At 40.2% G+C, this 20,068-nt stretch overlaps 1 long non-coding RNA gene across 1 annotated transcript; it reads right to left on the bottom strand.

Annotated features, from left to right (window-relative positions):
* Positions 1-6,886: 6,886 nt before the first annotated feature.
* On the bottom strand, positions 6,887-19,600 carry LOC126046062 (uncharacterized). The gene is made up of 3 exons (XR_007508206.1): positions 19,138-19,600; positions 14,002-14,172; positions 6,887-7,568 (listed from the first exon to the last, which is right to left on the bottom strand). It is a non-coding gene; the product is annotated as an uncharacterized LOC126046062 (long non-coding RNA).
* Between the last annotated feature and the right edge of the window lie 468 nt (positions 19,601-20,068).

Here is a 20,068-nt window from a genome sequence, read left to right as displayed (position 1 = left end):
CGTTACGCTGCTGTAAAGGAAGGAATAGCTAGGCCTGTCTTGGCAGGTTTAACTGAGGACAGTCTGTATTTAAGGGGCGATACGTCTGCCCGTGGTTTGGGCTCTGTGCCCGCGCAGTGGCAAATGAGGATGCGAAACGTTCCTTCCCCGCGCACCCTGGCGTTTACACAGGCTTCTTCTCTGACCTCGTGTCCAGGTGTACGACGGCAAATGGGCAAAGGCAGCTTCCCAGTGTCCAACATCTCCCAGTTCAAAGGCCATCAGGACTGGATTCAGCCACGATGTTAACGGGGAACGGTCGCTCCCTGTCCTACTTCACAAAACGCGCGCCGTACCAAGCAACGGCAACGGGAGGCTGCAACTCTTTTTTGTCCTCTTACTGCCAGCAAGTGAAGTCTCTGGACCTTTCGAGGGGGGAGAGCATGGAGGGCAATAATCTGCTGCTGGAGTCACGCAAGAAGGAGCAGGGAAAGCGTGGGGATGTCTGTACTGCTGCGAGCCAAAGGTGGAAGAGGACGGTGATGGGTATCGTGTGTTAACTTGCAGCGCGCACACAGAAGCGTGGCTGGTGTGTTGTACTACTTAAAGCCACTGCCTAAATACTGTAGTGTTAAAAAAAAATGTTTCCAATGGTTCCATCCCATGGAGATCTTGTTCCATTGTAGAGTATTTTGTACCATTTGTCATATTTCTTGAAGTTTAGCTCTTTTGCTGCAGCATGGGAAGTGACAAAGCACCTTCTGTGCTGCCTCCATCCTGCCACTAAGTTTCAAATGCAGCATCTGTTTAAAGCAGCATCGGTACAGGATGAAAAGTAGCACTTTAACAGGGAAGAAGTTGAGTGTATTTGAACTTATTCTGTGTTCCTTTTCCTTGCTTGAGTTTTTCCTACAAGCTTCTACCCTCTTATTAATTGCAGCCAACCATAAAACTCTACAGGTGATCCAAAAGCTTTTAAAGGTAGGATTTTCAGGGATAGAGTTTAATTGCTTATAAAACCTCCATGTGCATGTTGAGCTCAGGGAGGATTCCCGCAGGCTCACCATCAAAAACCAGCTTGATTTGTACTTTCCTGGTAATATCACATGCTCATATTAATTACTTAATTAGAGGACCAAACAAGAACTTACAAGAGAAGTGAATACATATTCTCTACGCTGTTTAAATATGAGTCATTAATAGTGGAAAAGGACACAGAACAAAATGTGAACATGCAGGCATGCAATTAGTTATCTTATGGAAAACTACCACTGATGTTTCACAGCTTCTATTTTCATAATATTTGTTTAGTTTTTCTGTCTTTGAGGACAAACCATTCTCACGCAGCTGTCAGCGTACGTGAAAAGTTTACTTTAAAGGTCTAGTGAATATGGCAATGTTTTTTATATTTTTGGTTCCTTTCTTTTTTTTCCAAAATACCTTTTTCTCTTAAGAAGCAAACAAACTTATGAAACAAGCTTACAAACCAGACCATGCAACGCTGCAAGAAGACATAAGTTCATGATCTAAAGGAATGCTGAGGCAAACTACTTTGACCTTGTTTTATGACCCAGAGTTCTCAAAAATTATGTTCAGAGATGCCAGGAATTATCTGGCAGTTGCGAAGGCCATTAAACAAATTGCCATCAAAATTATTTGCTGCTGGTGTAGAGAAAATACAGAAGTGAGATGTGGCCATCATCTCTGGAGTGAATAGGTTCATAACTGGGAAGAAGTTGTTATGTGGATGTAGTGGAAGATATGGGGATCAAGTTTTGGCTTCTGCACCACTACAGTAAATCCTACCCCATGGGATACGTAAAATCCAGAATATATTATTGTTTAGTGCTCTCTGGACTTCATTACAAGTTTATGCAAGTTAAAGCTACTTTAACCTACATTTGGAGATCAAGCTGTCTCAAGGATTGCTCCTCCAGGTCTCGCTGTGAGTACAGCTCAGCTGAGCTTACAAAACCTCAGCATACCCAGATCTGAAACCATCTACAGCAAACCATTCTTCATTTGGAAACCTGACTAGATACACTGTTTTGGGGGATGGCTTTGGGTTTTTTTTGTTGTTGTTTTTACTTTTAATAGCTTGCTGCTCAGCAAAGAGAAATGCCAATTTTAATCATCTGTAAAGCTGTGACGTAGTACTGTACTGAACTGCCCATAACCCTAAAATTTGTGTCCAGATACACCTCTAAATTTCTGGAGTTTCTCATGACAATGTTGGATTTTGTGCAGGCTCCAGGCACACCTGGGGGCAGTCAGCTATAAAACAAACAAAAAAAAAAAAAAGAAGAGAGGGGTTCAGAATGCTTTTATGGTTTTTTTGCCCCTTTTAGGGGTTTTACCTGTAGTCACCCTGTGACTTGGGCATAGAACTCTATTCCTAGTCTCACACAGCTGCTTCTCACTTTTTGCTCTCCAACTTGGACCTTTTACCCAGGGTTTATCTGTAGGGCTATCTCCAGATAAACCCTTGATAAGTAGAGGGATATCTGGCTTATCTCCTGCTCCTGCAGGTCATGGCATCCACATGAGAGAGGTCTAAAGACCCTCGTACGGTCACTTACTGTGTCTGCCTTGTCTGGAGGCAGTAACCTTCAGATGAGGGGCAATAATTTGCAGCTCAGGGCTTGATGACTGTATTTGCCCTTCCTCACAGGGCTTTGCTGACCTGCACTGCCTAGCCATGGAGGCTTTCTCTGAAAGACTGCTTCAAATGCTCAAGGCCCAGGAATTGTTGGTATTTGTTCAACTTGCACATTTTGTGCATGGTTTATGGATTAGTTTGTGGCTGAATCTTGAATGGCAGAATTGGAAAATGCCTAATGCACTTTATTAGAGTAAATAATGATGTGAGAGGATGAAGAAGAGATGTTTCAAATAGCACTTTTACTTAGGGAGACACAAAAAAGTGTTCCAAAGTCTGCAAAAAAAGGCTCAAAGCTGTGCTGAAGCTGCAACACAAGAGGAACTTTTAGAAGCCAGAGACAGCAGGTTATGAGGAAATAGTGTATAGAAGCAGAGAGACAGAGAAAGGAGATTTTAACTCCCATTTCAGTTAGAAAAAAACACTTAGAAAAAGTGCTGCTCTCCAGACTGAAAATGGTAGTCCCATCATTTTTCACTGTGAGCATAAACCAGCAAACGCTGCTCACAGTAAGGGTAGAAACCTTGGTCAGAAAAGGGGGGAAGATTTACCAAATGCCAGCACGCTCATTTTCAGTGTTTGGAAACCTGATAGAAGTCCCTGGCCAACTCTCAGTGATCCCAGTGGAAACCTTCCTCCCCAGTTGATTTCACTGGGAACCAGACTGAGCCTGTAGAGCAGAACCGGTGCGACCAAGAGTGAAAGTTGGGGTCACATCAAAATTCCTGTAATCTGCAGCATTTCTGGGAGGCTCCGTTGAAATTTACACCCTTCCACTCACATACACACCGCACACCAGCCAGGCAGGATTCTCAGACTTACCGACTTTCTAAATATTTCTTGAAACCTCTGGAATGTTTTGGGCAAGATCCAGGAACTTGGAAAAATAGAATAGTGGAGTTTCTTGAGAAAAGAAAAAAAAAAAAAAAAAAATCTGGTAATTATTTGAAAGAGCACTAATTTAGAGTGACTGAGGGAACCCAAAAGTTGCTGAACGGGTAGAACAGCTGGGTGAGGTTCCAGGCGGAGGGACTTGTGCTGGAAAACAAAGCCACGGAGCTGAGATTGAAGCTGCCGGGCTCACGCTAATCTCTGGCTCAGGTTTGCAAGGGCTGGTAACAGCCATACGCAATGCCATCTAGTGGGTCTGGGACAGATTTTAACCATTTCTTTGGGCTCTCGGAGTAGCTCTGAGGTCGGCTGCCTGAACCTGGGACTGATGCCTCTGTAGCTGAAGGGTCTGGGACATTGATTTTCTCATTGGCACTGTGAAGCATAGCTGCAGTGATAAATATAGGGCAACGCACAAGAAGATCAGGACTTACCAAGAATTGCATGAGACTGAAAAACAGCGTATGCCCTGTGCCAAGAAGGGATAAGTACTCCTGGGAACTGTGGCAAATGGCCTTAATAGGGCATGTGAGGTTTTTTCCCTCCAAAATAAAGAGCAAAGAGGCAAAAAGCATCTCTCTCACCTCCCACCAGCACCTGGTGGGTAGAGGGAGAGATTTCTTCTTCTCTCCCTTGCCTCTCGTTCCCTCACACTGCTGTGGGACAGCTAGGGCTGAAGAGATTTCTCTCATGCCTGTCTGCTGTCTCTTGCTCCTGTAACCAGAGTTAGACTGGTCGTCATGATGGGTTCAGGAAAGAATTTTTGCCCAGCTCTGATTAGGAAGGATCTTTGCATTTTTATTGAAAGCACAAAATTTCTGATGTGGGGAGATGCCGAGAATGTTGACTACAGCTCTTTTTGTAGTAAAGGTCTGGAAATTATTATAAGATGTTGGGAAATACTCTGAGGGTTTTACAGCGTGGAAAAGAGTAGAGTTCTTTGATCCAGCAGTATGTTACCTGGTTGTGGACAGGGGATGGACTCGATGATTCATGTAGTCTCTTCTAGTCCTTTGTTCCTCCCTGGGAGTTTGCTCCACTCTTCTTTTTCTTCCAAGGAAAGAAGAGTGCAAGATTTCATCCCCTGGGTCTATTGCATGCTACTTTCTCGCTTTGTTTAGCAACATGAATAACTGTTGTCCGTGAGATAATTCACCCGTGTGAATTCACGGGGGGATGAAAAGCCTGGCCTCGCTCACTCGCTGTACGGAACGTGCTTAGAGATGGATTTCAAACCATCAGGGAAGGTTTGTTTGTGCTAAATAGTGGTCTGCCTCTTGAGGCTGGTGGGGTGTAAGTGTCCCTGTTCCCTGAAATAAAAGTTGACTGATGTGTCGGAACACGGTTTCCTTAATATATGTGCAGAGGATCCTGCAAGCAGATGGAGCAACAAACAGTGGCACATCAAAGGCACCCAGGAGAAACAAATGCTGAACGACACAAGTGAAAACTTCAAATTAGTGATAGAAAATACTTTTTTTTTTTTTTTTAAGTTTTAATGTGGCTTCGACTTTACCTTCCAGAGTTATAGCCAGCATCTGCAGTTTCCTTCTTAGATATTAAAGGAACCAGACAAAGATAGTCATTGTGTAAACTTGTGTTTAGATATTGCTGTTGATTTTCTACCTTAGCATGCTTATATTTTTCTTCTTAATATATCTGCAGATAGAGGAACATCTTTCTTCAAAAGAAAGGATACAGATTTAGGCAACTCAGAGTATCCAGCATGACTTGATTCCCATTCTCCTGTTTTTTTCATTCCAATTTTGTTACAGTGACATTGTGAATGCTATTAATTTGAATTGATTTTATGAAGAACGTTGAATCAAGGACATAATAAATGCTGGAGAAAGAGGAACGATTGTGATTAAAATGAATAGGCCATATTTGTTCTTTATCAAGCTCTCCTTCTCTCATACACACATGAGCAGAATTTTTTCATTTAGAAAAAAAAGCTATAGCTATATAAAAACTAAAATATATATATAATACTTAAAGCATTGTAAAAGAAAAAAAATAACACCCCAAATTCTTTGTCTGCTCATGGTAATGGTTCCCTATATACCAGTAGTGATTCTCTGTAAGACCTAAAAGAAGACTAAATTATTCCAGTAAGGACTTCAAGTGCAAATGGTTAAGCAGACATTATAATCTTGTAGCAAGGATTTAAACTAAGTTGGAATTCCACAGTCTTAGCTGTGGAAAGAACAAATCCAAGAGTCACAAAGAGAGGTTAATAACACATAGGATTGAATATACATGATTCTGCTAGTCAGTAAGTGAGCCAATAATTAAATAATACAGTACAGTAAAGCTATAAACACAAATTAACCATTTAGCACTTTGGGTCCTGATCTAGGAAAACAATTCAGCCTTTGCGTAATTCCAGGCATGTGACTGGTCTTTTTGAAGTAAATGGAAAAGGGTTAATTGGGGTCAGAGCCTCAAAACAGGGGTTGTCTATTTATTCACTTGAGTACCTCCTACACAGAGACAGCTCGTGGCTCTCTGCCAGGTCGTGTGCGTACACAGCGGTTGGGGGTTTTCAGCCTCTTTCATTCTTTTGGGATCTTCCCTTCCCTTAGCACACCTATTTTCTTCACTGCTCTATCTCACACTCTGCTTTCCTAAACCAGAACTATCTCCACCTCCTCTCACCTCTTCCCTGAGTTATCATGGGAGTATCTCCACACCGGCAAATCCCACCCATCGGCGACCTGGATAGGCAATTCCTCTGTGGCTCTCATACCTACCTCCACGTAGGGAATTACTGATGATCAGTTGTTAAATTCTGGTGTGAACATGTTGCTGTGGACCGACGGGCTCGGTATAGACAGAGCTAGACCTACTCCCCTGGCCGCCACCAGCCAGCTGTAGTGATTGCATCTAAAGCAGAACTCCTAAATTTAGTTGATTTGGTGATCACCGTGTGCAGAACTGGTCTGAAACCATTCCAACACCACTAGCAGTATGTACAGCACAGTCTGGGAACCTCTGCCTGGAAAGACACGTACATTTACTGGAGAAAACCACGATCCTTGAATATCACATACCTTCCCTCATGAGCCATCAGACACATCTTTCATTTAGGCAGGCACAGAATCAATACTTATTCCCGTAACAGATATCTGACTAATAGGTTAGAAATGTCTGGTGTGAGTCATTCACTACTATCTTTGCTTCTGTTGCTTGGTGGTCCAAAAAATGGTGAAATACCCACCAGAAAGTAAAAAAAAAAATAAATATCCACACTGTGTAGGGAATCTTTGGTGAATATACGTGTCCGAAAACCTTCATGTCCTTTTTCTACAACACAGACCAAATGTGTTTCATTGTTTTCAGTCTCAAGCACACTCTTTTGCTCTAGAGCTATACATATATTTTTTTATTTATTTAACGTCTTGTTTTCCCTTGCCTTCCTTCCATGTAATTTTCTTCTCTTTGCCTCTGGCTATGCACGGCTTTTTCAGAAAGCATATTTTGTACCCAGTCTCTAAGCAGGTTCGTTTCATGTGCACGGTGACTGATGGGGCTGGGACTGGCAGCACCAGCTCATGGGACTTCTGAATCCCCTCACACTGCTTTTTGAAAATTTGGAGGGGGATACTTTCAGACTGAAAAGCAGAAAATCACTTCCAACTTCTATGAATATGAGTCATGTTGCCAACTCCTGCTTGCTGTGCTGGAAACGTATTTGGAAGAGAATCTTTTATTTTATTGCTAGCAGCAAATAGTTACTTTGATCCATTTGTCTCCCCCCCCCCCGCCAGTCTCCATGCTACATCCCAAGCTATTTCTTGTTCAGACAGGTGCCCGCTTCCTCTTTCCTTCTTCTCAACAAAACAACCCCAAACAAACAAGGATTAAGTAATGGGTGACTTCTGTCACCAGCAACACATCCAACGGGGATGCCCCTGTGCATCCCTGAAGGCACCTCCTTAGGAAGTGCAGGATGTGCTGAACCGCCCCAGGACCCAGCCTGGGCTCTGGTTACTCTTCTAGAAGCGTGGTCCAACTGCACGGCTGTGACGGGCCTGACCTGCAATGGGAAAAGGGGGGATGTGACCACAGATGTTCCTTCACTGACGATTCATTTGTCGTTCTTCTCCACTTAATTTACTAAGGGTGATCAAATGGCCCCTTTGACCCTGAAACATCCCAAAGAGGCTGAGAGTTAATGCTTCTCACTCTTCCATAGGAGAACTAGACTTGTTGTCTAGACACCATTTCATACTGAAATATATGCAACCGATTTCTGTCTATTATATGCCTTGTTTGTGTCTACCACACACTTTTCAGGTAAAGAAGGATAGAAATATTTGTTAGTTTAATATATGGAAACTCAGCTGAGAGTTAAAGAAAAAAAGGAAAAGAATGAAAAAGGAAAAGAAAGAATAGAAGAAAAAGAAAAAAGAGAATAATAATAAGAAGAAACTGAAAACAAAATTGAGAAAGAGAAAGAAAAAGGTGAAAAAAGTCAAAGAAATAGAAAAAAGAAAAATAATAAGAAAGAGAAAAGCTCAACAGCTTCATCTGAGAGAAATGCCAGGATCTGAGGAATTCACTCACGAGAAGGAAAGATATGTGACTGTCCACACGTATAGAAGAGTGCACTGAAACTCACTCTCTCTCTCTCTCTCAAAAGTATTGAGATAAATAATACTGTGATGCTGGGAAGGCAGGAAGACCAGTGTAATCGGTGTTCAAAATGGTTTTTTCTTAAAACAGGCTTGGTTGCTCTGGAAGCTTTCACTCTCTGGACTGGAATTTTCCATTCTGGTGGTCTCGTCTTACTTGTATAAATACTGGTGTAAATTTAGAGGAACATAGAATCATAGAATAGTTTGGGTTGGAAGAGACCTTTAAAAGTCATCTAGTCCAACCATCCCTGCAATGAGCAGCAACATCTTCAATTACCAGCTCTGTGATTTTTAGCAAAGTGTATCTGGGTGCAGAGCATCCAGTAAATAACAGCTGTGTTTGGCAACACTTAGCAAAGTGTTTCAGAACTTTCAGAGCAGTCTAAGAGTTTGCGTGGACAAGAAGAAACAGTAGCAGCATAACTGCACAGCACTTAGGCTTGCTCTGCAGTCCCTACAAAGTCACGTAGCTCTGCCTAAACCAGCCAGCTTTTTATCAACCCCAGGCACATCGATGGGATATGCCGAGTGTTATCTGTGTACATGTGTTGAATAAACAGCAGTTCAAATGGTGGAAATATTCCTGGGAAATTATTTAGAATAGTGTAAAGATGTATTTTCTTCCACAGAAAAGGTTCTTGGTCATTTTCTAGGAAAAAAACACCACCCTCCCCCCCCCCCCCCCCCCAAAACCCCACAAACCTATCAGAAGAATCTTCTCCCTGTCCTTGTCTCTTCTACACCTGGGTCATTTCTTCATCAAGTGGATGTCCTTACCATAATAAGCCCTTAACGTATGTTTGCTTTGCTCTTTCTATTTTCAGAACACAGATTTGTTGACTTTGGTAATTTTCCTACCTTTTTTTCCTTCCCCCAGAAGCTCACTTTAATTATGTTCTTTTTATATTACTTGTCACAGCTCACACTCAGTGGATATCAGGGCTCAGCACTCCTGCTTATATTGACTTTTTCATGCTCTCTTGTCACTTGTACCACCGCCAAACAAATTGGCTAGAGCGAACGCTGTGACCCGAGTGCGTTATTTCTAGGCAGAGATGGTAACCTCTTTGACGTGAGAACACAGGCTAAAGAGTGTCCTGAGAGACTTCATTTTGTGTAAGAAACCTGCTCAGGCTCTGGACCTGACAGCCCCGGAATATGAAATCAAGGGAAGAATTTGATCTAGGTCCTGTCTGCCAAGGATCGCTTCCCTCTGCCTGGGGGCTGGTAGCATCAGCGCTGATAAAACGCGAGGGACAGGCCTGTGGAGTCAGAGGTAACGTATGAAGGGAAAACAGAAACAGCTTTATTTTGTGCCTCATCTTTATTTAGTATGAGCTCATATGTGGAAGGGCTTGGTGCTTTGCCTCATGTTAAAAATAATTGTTATGGTTATGAGAAATGCATTTTCTCATTCAATAAAAGAAAACAAAAAAACCCAAATATTTGATCCTGTGTACAAGGATGGGATTGACTTTTAATGAACTCTGTAGTGTCTCTTGTTAGTTTTTATGCTTAGACTTGTAACTTTTGACCTTTTCCTGGCATGCCAACCATGCCAAACGGTTTATAGAGCTATATTCACAAAATATGGGAACTTATGAATTTATGCCCCTTTATATACTTTCCAAAGCAGGATGCCTGAGCTGGTACAAACTGTACTCATATTTGTTCCTCATCATTAACAAATTTACTCAAATTGGATTTGAAATGTGGAGGGTGTTTTTTTTCCAGAAAATAACAGTATTCTTAGGAGACATTTGGGATAATTTATGGCCTTGTTCTGTAATACCAACTGACTGTTAAATAATATAGTGGAGAAATGTGTGATTGAAAGCAGAGAGTATAAAGGCCTAGTATATTATCTAATCTTCATCTTTTCCAGTACATTGATTTCTCTGGTAAGTACTGGCTAAACACAATCCTTACCTGACAAGTCTCTAGATTTAACTTTTTAAGGTGTATTTTTGAGCAAAATTTTTCTGGAAACATTAAGAGGGCATCACAGAACAGACAAATGGAGTATTTATTCTACAGAGCTCTCAAAACTGAGGCTTTATTTCTACCCTTATGTCTTTTATTTGTTCAGTGTCCTGTTCACCTCATGATGTTACTGAGATAAGAAATACAAGAATACCAGTAATGTAGGCCAGCATTTATCACTGAAAAAAACCCCAAGCTGCATATTCATCAATGAATTGTTGTGACTTGCTTGCTAGATAAGTGGAAACGTTTAACGCCGGTCAGGTGTCCAAATCCTGCTCTCTTTCTGAATTGCCTCATTGTTTGCTGATGGCTCACAAGCAGAGTGATGGCATGAATGGGACTTGGAAAGCACCTGTGCTCAAAAGAGAATTGATATGAAGAGGAGAAAGCAGTGCCAGATCATGCTCCCATAAAAAAGCAAATGTGGCAGATAGACAAAGACTACTGAAAGAAGGGACCTAAGGAAATAAGATTTGTAAATATCCATCAGGTGAACGATGCCTTAGTTGAATTATGAATACCACAGAAGAGTTTGATAATCTCTAGGAAGGTGAAGTTGATTTTTTTTTTAATAATTAAAGCTAATCTCTATCTGTCTTCTTGTTTGTGTACTTATTTCCGGCAATTGGAAAGTCAAAGGCATTAAGGTCATTTAGTTAAATATATGTATATAAATAAGGAATAAATACACACACTACAATTTAGAGACATCCGACATGGTGGCTATTTGCCAACATGTGGTTTCCTTCTCTAAAGAGGAAACAATGAGAGAAAGTGTTAAGGCAATTCATTTTCATTCTGTGCCCCTTTCTTCAGTCGTTCCTCTACTTCTATTTTTTCTATTGCCTTTCCTTGTCTTACCATGATTTTATTTAGATTTGACTAAGTGGCCGCTGCTTCAAACTAGTGCAGTGTTTGCAACTTTTTGGAAGATTGCAAACAAATGCAATAAATAATTGAATGAAAATTTTGAATTCAAAGATTCAAAGCCTAGAGAAGTATCATTACCTCTTCTGTCTTATGTATGACACTTGTTAATGATCCTTAGGTACTTTGTTTGCAACTGTCTTGTTCATAAATTAATTACCTGTCTTGTTATTCAAACCACTCATGTAAATATTGAATATTATTTATAACAATATATAATAAATAACACATAATGAATAATAACACACAGTAGATTTTAATTACATTTATATAATAAATTACAATATTTTGCATAATGGTAAGATTTTACCTAGTTAGGTAGAACTTTTTTTGAACCACGCATGCTAAGAGCTTTTGGGTTGACAGTGAACCCTTGATAACTACTTTTTCAATTTAGTTTTTTCAGCTGCTATTCACCTAATCTATTATGATGTCATTTTGTCTAGTGATGTGCAGAGTTATTCTGGTTGTGAGAGACTACTTACAGACTGATAATTTTGTGCAACCCAAGTACTTGCATAAACTACTGAATTTTGTTTGAGCTTGTAGTCTAATGACAGTCATGACCCTAACTGGTGTTGTGACTCCAGTTTGCAAACAACCGCTCTAGACTGTATTTCCATTCTTGGTTTATGAGGATGTCATGTGAGGCACTATCACAAGCTTATTAAAGCCACATATATATCACATCACATCACATCGCATCACATCACATCACATCACATCACATCATCTTCTTCCTGTCTACCCTATCAGCCAGTTATCCTACCGTACAAGCCAGTTATGCTGTCAAAGAAAGAAATTTGATTGAGCTGACAAAATTTGTTGGCCGGCACCCTACCAGGTATCAGTGGGACCTGCCAAGATTTGTCTTGGCAGCCTCTCCCATCAGAGTTATGAAAGCTGGCAGGGCACAGAAAAGCAGATGGTGTGCTTACTCTAAGGAATTATTTATAATGACGTTGTTTAGGATAAATCTATGCTGTCTGTTTCTTATCACGTTAGGAGTTTCCATATTAGCGTTCTTGCACCAGGTGAGAGAGCCATGACTGCGGAGGCATTAATGATTTCCTCTGAAAAATTGTGAAAAGAGGTTGAACTTATACAAGACTGCAGAAAGGATCTTGTGATGCCTTTCTTCAAGAAGAGAAATGCAGGAAAAATCCTAAAGAACTATAGACCAGTCATCAGCGCTTTTATTTCTGGACACAAATACTTAGAAGATAAGATAACGAATATGCAGCACCGGGTCATAGTGAGCAATCCAAAGGCCCTGGCCATAGTTTCTGCAGATGTGCAGCGCCAAAAATACCAGGGAAGGTCAATGAGTCAGGGTGATGGAGCCATCCCGCATGGGACCGGCACCCTATGAGCAGTGATTGTGCCTGCCCACAGGAGAGGACTGTTAGTGCGAGAAGCTACACTGGGCCAATTCCCAGATCTGCCAGGCTGAGGCACCTACGGGACCACACTCCAGCCTCCTTCCAACCAGGATCCTGCCTTGCCTTTCAACGGAGGCGGTCATGGAAATGCAGGAAAAAAAAGTGGGGACAAGATGTGCAGAAAGCGGCTGGGAAGACACCAAGGTGGAGCCCTCCAGGCTCCACAATATAAGTGCGGTGGAGGATACTGAATTCACAGCAAGTGAGATGCAGACACAGCTGGGCTGCATTTCATACCTGTAAGTTTGATATATCTTGTATCGGACCCCTTACACCAATCGTGACCATTTTGAGCCAGAAGCAGAAGGCAAGGTGTCTCAGTTATTTAAGCCTTGAATCAACATTAGCACCAAAATGGATTTATCAAGAAAAAAATTATTTTAAATCCATTTAATTTAATTCTGGGAAGGGATAACAGCCCTTGTGGATAGGAGATCAGCAGTAAGTGTGATATTACTTGGCTTTATTAACAGTTTTCACACTGTTTCATAGTATTTTCTTATGCAATGAAAGAAGTGTGGTCAATAAGAAATAATCGAAAGGTGGTGCAAGATTAGCTGGAACAAACACACAGGGAATAGCAGTCAGCAGTCCAGTGTCAAAATGGAAGGACGTATGGACTGAGTTTTTCCTGTGTCCAAAGGTATTTACATTTCATTACTTACTGAAAAGTTTTGTGCTGGAATAAGAGATATGTTTATTAAAACCAGAAATCATGCCAAAATAAGAGAGGCTAAAGAACTCTCTGGGACTTGTGAGAACTCAAAATTAACCAATGGTATTAGAGATACTTTCTGAAAAAGGATGCTGTTCACTAGGGATAATTGCGAAGAGTTTAATTAGGTTCATCTCATCTAAACTTTATCTAACAGTTTGGGATCTGGTATAATCCAGTCAAAGAGAGTCAACATCCCAAAAGTCCTTGAGAAGTTGGAAAATTACCAAAAAAGACTTTGCTGTTTTGGTTAGAACAAGTGGAAAATACTGAATTTAGAGAGTAACCACCACACAGTTTGAAGATGCATTGACCAGACATTCCTGGATCTCTCTCTTGAGCTATGAACTTGGTCACTTTGGTTGACAGTTCCCTGTCTTGACGCTGCATTTCAGCTTTCATTTCTCAGACTCCTCTGGGATTCAGGGAGGGACTAGTATATAAAGTTCACTCTTTCGATACCTCCACACTCACCTGTCTTCAAATTGAAGATCTCAGATTTGCCCAGTTGAGGGTCATGCCAAAATGCATTAAAAAAAAAAAAAAAAAAAGCCCAGGAGATGTGTAGACAGCATCTAGATATGGGAGGGCTCTTACAACCTTTGCCAACATCTGTGCCAGAGGAAGACATCTTGGGACGTCTCATCAATATATCTCTGAGAGATCTTGGGATGTCTCATCAACATATCTCTGTCTTCTGACTCATGACTGCCTTGTAGGCATCCAGCGCACACCTCATACAGCCTGCCTGGCTTCACATACCTGGTCATGTAGGGTCCCACATCCCCTAGAAGGCTCTCTGCGGCTCGGCTGGAGTGAAGGAGATGGATTAAGTTGATCCTGACAGCAGGCTTGGAGCACCCATACCATAGAGAGTCTGATACAGTCATTGATATAGTCACTGAGATTTCTGTGGTTCCAGCACGTAAAGACCTATTACCAGACAAGACACCCACGTCAGTTTGCTCCGTGACTTGGGCTTGTTATTTTTTTTTCACATTGGTTCATTTATCTGTAAAATTAAATTTCTTAATTTTTTTTTAACTTTTCTGGGTGTGTACGCTCTGCTTAGTGCTGCTTCTCTAACCGCATGGATCTGAAGAGATGCCAAGTTACTGTACAAATTACAGCTACCACAAAAATGAAGCCCTACAGTGAAAAACAGCATTGTCAACAGTCCATCCTTAGAAATGAAGATAACTAAGGGGTAGGATAATTGCAACCACAAAAATGAAGCACCTTTTGAGGAAAGAACACACGATATCACCAGATTTTTCTGCTGGGCCGTTGTCATAAAGCATTTTGTCAAAAGTGGATTTGGGGACCTAAGAGCTGTGTTTCCAAATGCAAACGGAATCTATATGTAGTAATTAGCAAAAAAGAAATAAATGAACACATCTTTAATTAAAAAAAAAATTAACAAATTCCTACACAATATAGTTCATTTGTTGTTGATGCCACAAAACTGGTATGTGGCAGCAGTTAATTGGTATAAAGTTAGTGCTACCGTCTCACATATTTTCTCTGTCAGCTCTATAGCTTTTAACATGTGCCTAGACATGTTTTAGCAGAAATGCTCCGATGTTTAATAACCTACTTCTTTCCATCATCCTTTCAAGGATACAAGAAACCAAGGATGGGATTGCAAGAGTTTCTGGAGTGAGATCTCAACCATTGGAATACTGGCTTTTTTGAGATGAGTCAGCTCTGCATAAGCTCAGCTTTTCTGGATTTTTTTCCTCTGTCCTTTTTTTTTGTGACTTATTTATTCCTTATGGTAGTATTTTATCTTTAAAACTCTATTAGAATGCATGAGTTGAGCAAACTTCTTCAAAACTCAGTGCTGGAAACAGGAAGAGAGGTACAGAATTTGTTCCTTGGACTTAGTAGAGAGTCTCTGATCACTAAGAATTAGTGCAAGCAACATAGCACATCCACACAAAATAAGTCTGAAAAGATGTCTGTTTATGTAAATTTCTACCAGTCTAAAATTACAATGTGGTTGTCATTTGTCCAGGCAGAGGTCAGGACAGCAATATCCCTGGGATATCACTGTCAGACCATGAGTCAGATCTGTGCTGTTGCCCAAGGGCTATTTATGCCACCCTGGGTAAACCACACCAAAATTTCCTTTGCCTCAGTGACCCATTGGTTAAATGATAATTGTGGTATCTATGAGTTTTGTCAGATTAAAGTTTGAGGGACACTGTGATACAATAACAAATAGGCTCTGTAAAATGGATAAGTATCTCTGACAGTACCTGTTTTCTAATTATATGTTGTAAGCTTTAAATAAATACCAAGCTTTTGAGAGAGTTGGTATGTATAGGGCAAAGGCAATACTTTCTGATCACCGATGTTTTTCTAGCAGAAATTCATCACATTGCAAAAAAAAATATCCATGACCATCTCGTCAGTAGCAAACATCTTAGAAATTTTTAATGGGAAGACTATTTTGGCATATATCTTTTTTTTTTTTTTTTTCCACTATAGAATGAGGATTTGTACTTTTTTAAAAAATTTAAAGCAAAATTTTAACAAAATTGGATTATTTATTTGATATGGGATAGCTCAGGGGCAGGGGGAAGAAGGATTATGTTTTCCTACATTAAAATGTAGAAGAATACACTTTGAAAATTGTTGGCACTAAAGAGGCATTAGAGCCTTGGCCAGCAAAGAGAAACAAGTACTTTGCTAAATCTGGATGTCTTGGTTCGGAGCCATGTATTTAGGTTCTAGTACATTCAAATTTCACACATTATGGAATTTTTTTAAGGTTGTTTAAAAAATTCTGTGACTGTTTCTTCAATTAAGTTCCAATTTTTGAGTACTTGCTGGTGGAAGTAACACCCATTAATCGGACGAGGCTATTTTTTCTCGGGTGCCTACACTCTCACTTGATGGAAATAGAACTGATCAAGAGAAAAAAACCTTTGCTACAGACTATAAAATTAGGCTGCAGGAATTTTCTGATGTGCTATCATGTCACTCAGTGCCACGGCTGAATTGTTGAATAAATGGTAACCCCCCCCCCCCCACCCCCTGTGCAACAGAGGAAATTAAAGGTCACGTGCAGCAAGAAAAGGGAATTAAAATTCTGCATTATATATGCACATAAAGCCATTACTTCTCTGTGTTATTTAAATACTTCATTTGATACTCATGTGGACAAAATGAGGATGAAATGAGTATTGGACAATGCTTTTCTGCCTCACACTTTGTGTCAATATGTTTTTGGGGGAAACTGTTCCTCAAACGCCTATAGCAGAAGCTTGCCTTTGATGCATTCTGTCCTTTAAGACATCTTTAACAGTCTAGTTCACTACTGGAGAACACATTCCCCCAAGTGAGAGAAAGCAAACAACTTTTGCTTTTCACATCAATGTTGTGAATTTCTGACATTTTAAAACCATATTGCTTCCTCAGTCTTATTCCCAGAGTCCTGAACTGAGAAAATAGTCTTATTTTGTAAATTTAGGGTAGAACACAGCCTCTGTAACTTAGGTGCTTATGCAGAGACATACAGTAGTAATATTCTCCTTCAAGAGCTCTATCTATCTACCTCTGTTGCCTGAATAGGAAATACAGGTATTTACTGCCTAGATTAAGACATAAATTAAGTTCTCAGGCTAGGCGGACTAGACGCCACCTTGTAACTCTGCATGTTGTAACCACCTCAAGTTTCTTACCACCAGTACTGCTGTAAGGGAAACGGAGCTAGCATCTACGACACAGAGGGGTAGAGGGGACGCTCGTGCCCTTCTGGAGGGGAGCTGGTTGCTAGATGGGACGCTTCTCCTGCTCTAAAATGGTGTTAGATGCAGATGTGGCACAGCTGAATCCTGCTTGAGTGGTCTGTCATTGGGGAGGAGGGCTCCAGCAAGAGATATTCCACTCTTCAACTCTATACATGTCTTTGCCTTTGGCTCAAGAGAAATTAAATGGTAGACTATAAGGGAAAGAATAAATTCAGTTGGATTCCTGCTTTCAGGATGTGGAGACTGATCTCTCATCTTTGTCTTAGGGGTAATCAGTCAGTTACAATTGAAGGTGTCTGAAGAAAAGCAGTGATACCCCAGGAAGGGTGCTTTCCATTTTTGGCTGGTACCATTGTTTAGAATTTTACCAGATAGACAGAGATATAAAAAAAAAATCGTAAAAAAGTTTTGTGAAGTTACTAATGATCTTTATCTAATTAAATAACTCTTATCTAATTAAATAATGGAATAAACAGGCTTCAACAGCAAACTCAGTTCAACAACAAAAACTCTGATTCATGGCCAAAACTTAGGGGAAGTTTGTGGTATAAAAAGAATTTGTATCAACAGAGATTTGATCATGTGTACTTTAGTTTGAATGGAGAAAGTTTGCTTTTGTATAGAGAAAGAAAGAGGATTCATAAGAAGTCCATTACTTTGGCTGAAAGACTAATCAGCACATGAATCTTTAGATTTAACCCTGATGGCTTTCCTCCTGACCACAAGTAAGAACAAGTTGGACGAAATTGTTGCCTGAATGCTTGCTGAGCAGGGAATTTAATTAACTTGCCTTCAAAGGATAATTATCTTGGCATACCAAGATAAATGATCTGCACGAACCTATAATTATTAAAATCAAATTCTATTTTAATTTGCTGTTGGATGAAATCACAAAAAGAGCTTAATAAAATGAACTGTCTGTCATTTCAGCTGAGATGCAAACAATCACATTTTTGTGGCATGGACTTGTCTTTGATCAGGAATTTTTAATTGCCAGTGAAGTAGTAAATGTGATTGTCATGTCATGGGCATATTACTACCAACATAAATACCAGCTGAAATCATTATTTTCTCCCCAAGACCTGCCTATCTTCCATTATTGTATTGCACCACAGTATTCTACTCATACAGGCCCACAAACTAACATCTTCAATTTAATAATTGTGACAATAATAATTAAGAAATAGAAATGGTATGATGGGCCACGACTCTTTAAACAGAACCAACACTGGAGTTTAATTTTACAAGAAACTTACAACTTTTCAAAAATTAGCTCCAATTTTTTTTTTATTTTCCTTTTTACAAAAGTAACATATACAAGGGCAGTGCATTATACTTGCATAATAAGTTATTATTTTGTTTAGTTATAGAAAGCACAAATAACTGAACCAGCTAGTAAGTGTGTTAGTGGTGGTGAAGACTGGTGCAGGTGATTACTCCCAGAAGATTCTGTTCTTGTCGCAGTCAATCTCATCCTCTCTTCCAAATCCTCCTCCGCAACATTTACAATATAATTTGTTGTGTTTCAATTTAGTCAATGTGCATTTTGGACAAGAATTTTATAGATATCAGGAGATAACTTAAAGACCCAACAACATTTAAAGAACTATCCAATCTCTTAAGAATTAGAGAATGATGGAGTAGATCCTGAGAAGTGAGGAGGGCAAATATAAGACTTTAGAAATAGGACAAGAAGAACCTGGTTGATTTTCTAAACTCCATTGTCCAAAAAGGTGTTGGTGCAGCTGGTCTGTGAACACTGAGATGACATTACAATACAACAAGATTGCGAGAAACAGCTAGTGTAGCTCTTTTGCTAGCGAGTCAGGCCCAAGTAAATGATCCTTTGACTAGTTCATTTGTATAGCATCTAAGGAAGAGGGCAGGGACAATAGGGTGGTTTTTAAGAAACTTTTCAGCAGCCTCATACAAGAATGTCCTTTCACACAAATTAGTGAAATATAGTCTGCATAACATTACTGTAAACTGGATGCCCAGTGCAGGCAAAAGCAATTATCGTTAGTGCATTGTGAAACTTGAATTGGCTGGGATTCTTCAACGTTTTCTTACAGGAAAATCACCATGTGTATTTATAGGGATGAATGCAAAGTACATCCATCTATGTGTGGATAACACTTACCTGGGAGGAGCTGAAGCTTTCTCGAGGACAGGATAAAGTACAAAGAGGACAGACTCCGGATACTGGCCTGGTGCCCTAGATGCAATTCATCATCATCATCATCGGTGGAATCTTATATCTTGATAAATAGCAATTTTCCAAATTTTGGGTCTTGTCAGGCACTGACAGCTTGGTTTTCAACAAATGAATTCTATGGGAGCTTCATGAATTTCATGGGAGCAGGAGGTGGGCTTTGACTGTTCATATTATACAAGAATAGAAAGAAGGACTCATCTTCATTTCAGTCTCTTGAAGTGAAATCATTAAGTGGAAAAATTCCTGTTCACTCCTTTCTTCTCTTAATAACAGATATGCAGAGAAACCCTTTCTGTAACTATCTATTTCCTTTCTCCAAGTTGTATTTTGTCATCTTTCACTTCAGGCTGACGCAGCTACATCGTTCAAAGCTCTGCTCCATGCCTTCTCCCTGGGAGCTGAAGCAGAGGAAATGAGAAGAGTATTGTGGCTCCACTTCTTTCTTTAGCTGTGGAACAGTGACAGGAGGACACATGCCTGAGTCATATACTTGTCAAAAAGTTACTCTGAGATTGCACAATCACGTTGGGTTGAGGAATCAGGAGAAGAAATGCAATGTAAACCCCTAGAAGAACTACAGTACAGCGTCATTTACTTGGCCCGAGGAACTGGCCAATATTTGGGGAAAATTTACATTAGAAATATTTGTTTCTTTCATGTGATAATTTACCAAATCCCATACACAAAATTCTCTTTTCCAGAACACAGTAAGAATAAGACACCTAGGGGAATTCCTTTGCTTTGCTTTCTCAGCCTAATTTTCTATCCTGTGCTCTACCCAAGAAACTCCTTGTCGTGTTTTGTCTTATTTTCTTTCAAGTTTACACTCTCACTGATTGTTTTGAAGCCTCCTCAG

The sequence above is a fragment of the Accipiter gentilis genome, chromosome 15, assembly GCF_929443795.1.
Source record: "Accipiter gentilis chromosome 15, bAccGen1.1, whole genome shotgun sequence".
Lineage (NCBI taxonomy): Eukaryota > Metazoa > Chordata > Aves > Accipitriformes > Accipitridae > Astur > Astur gentilis.
This window is presented reverse-complemented; position numbering and strand designations above follow the sequence as displayed.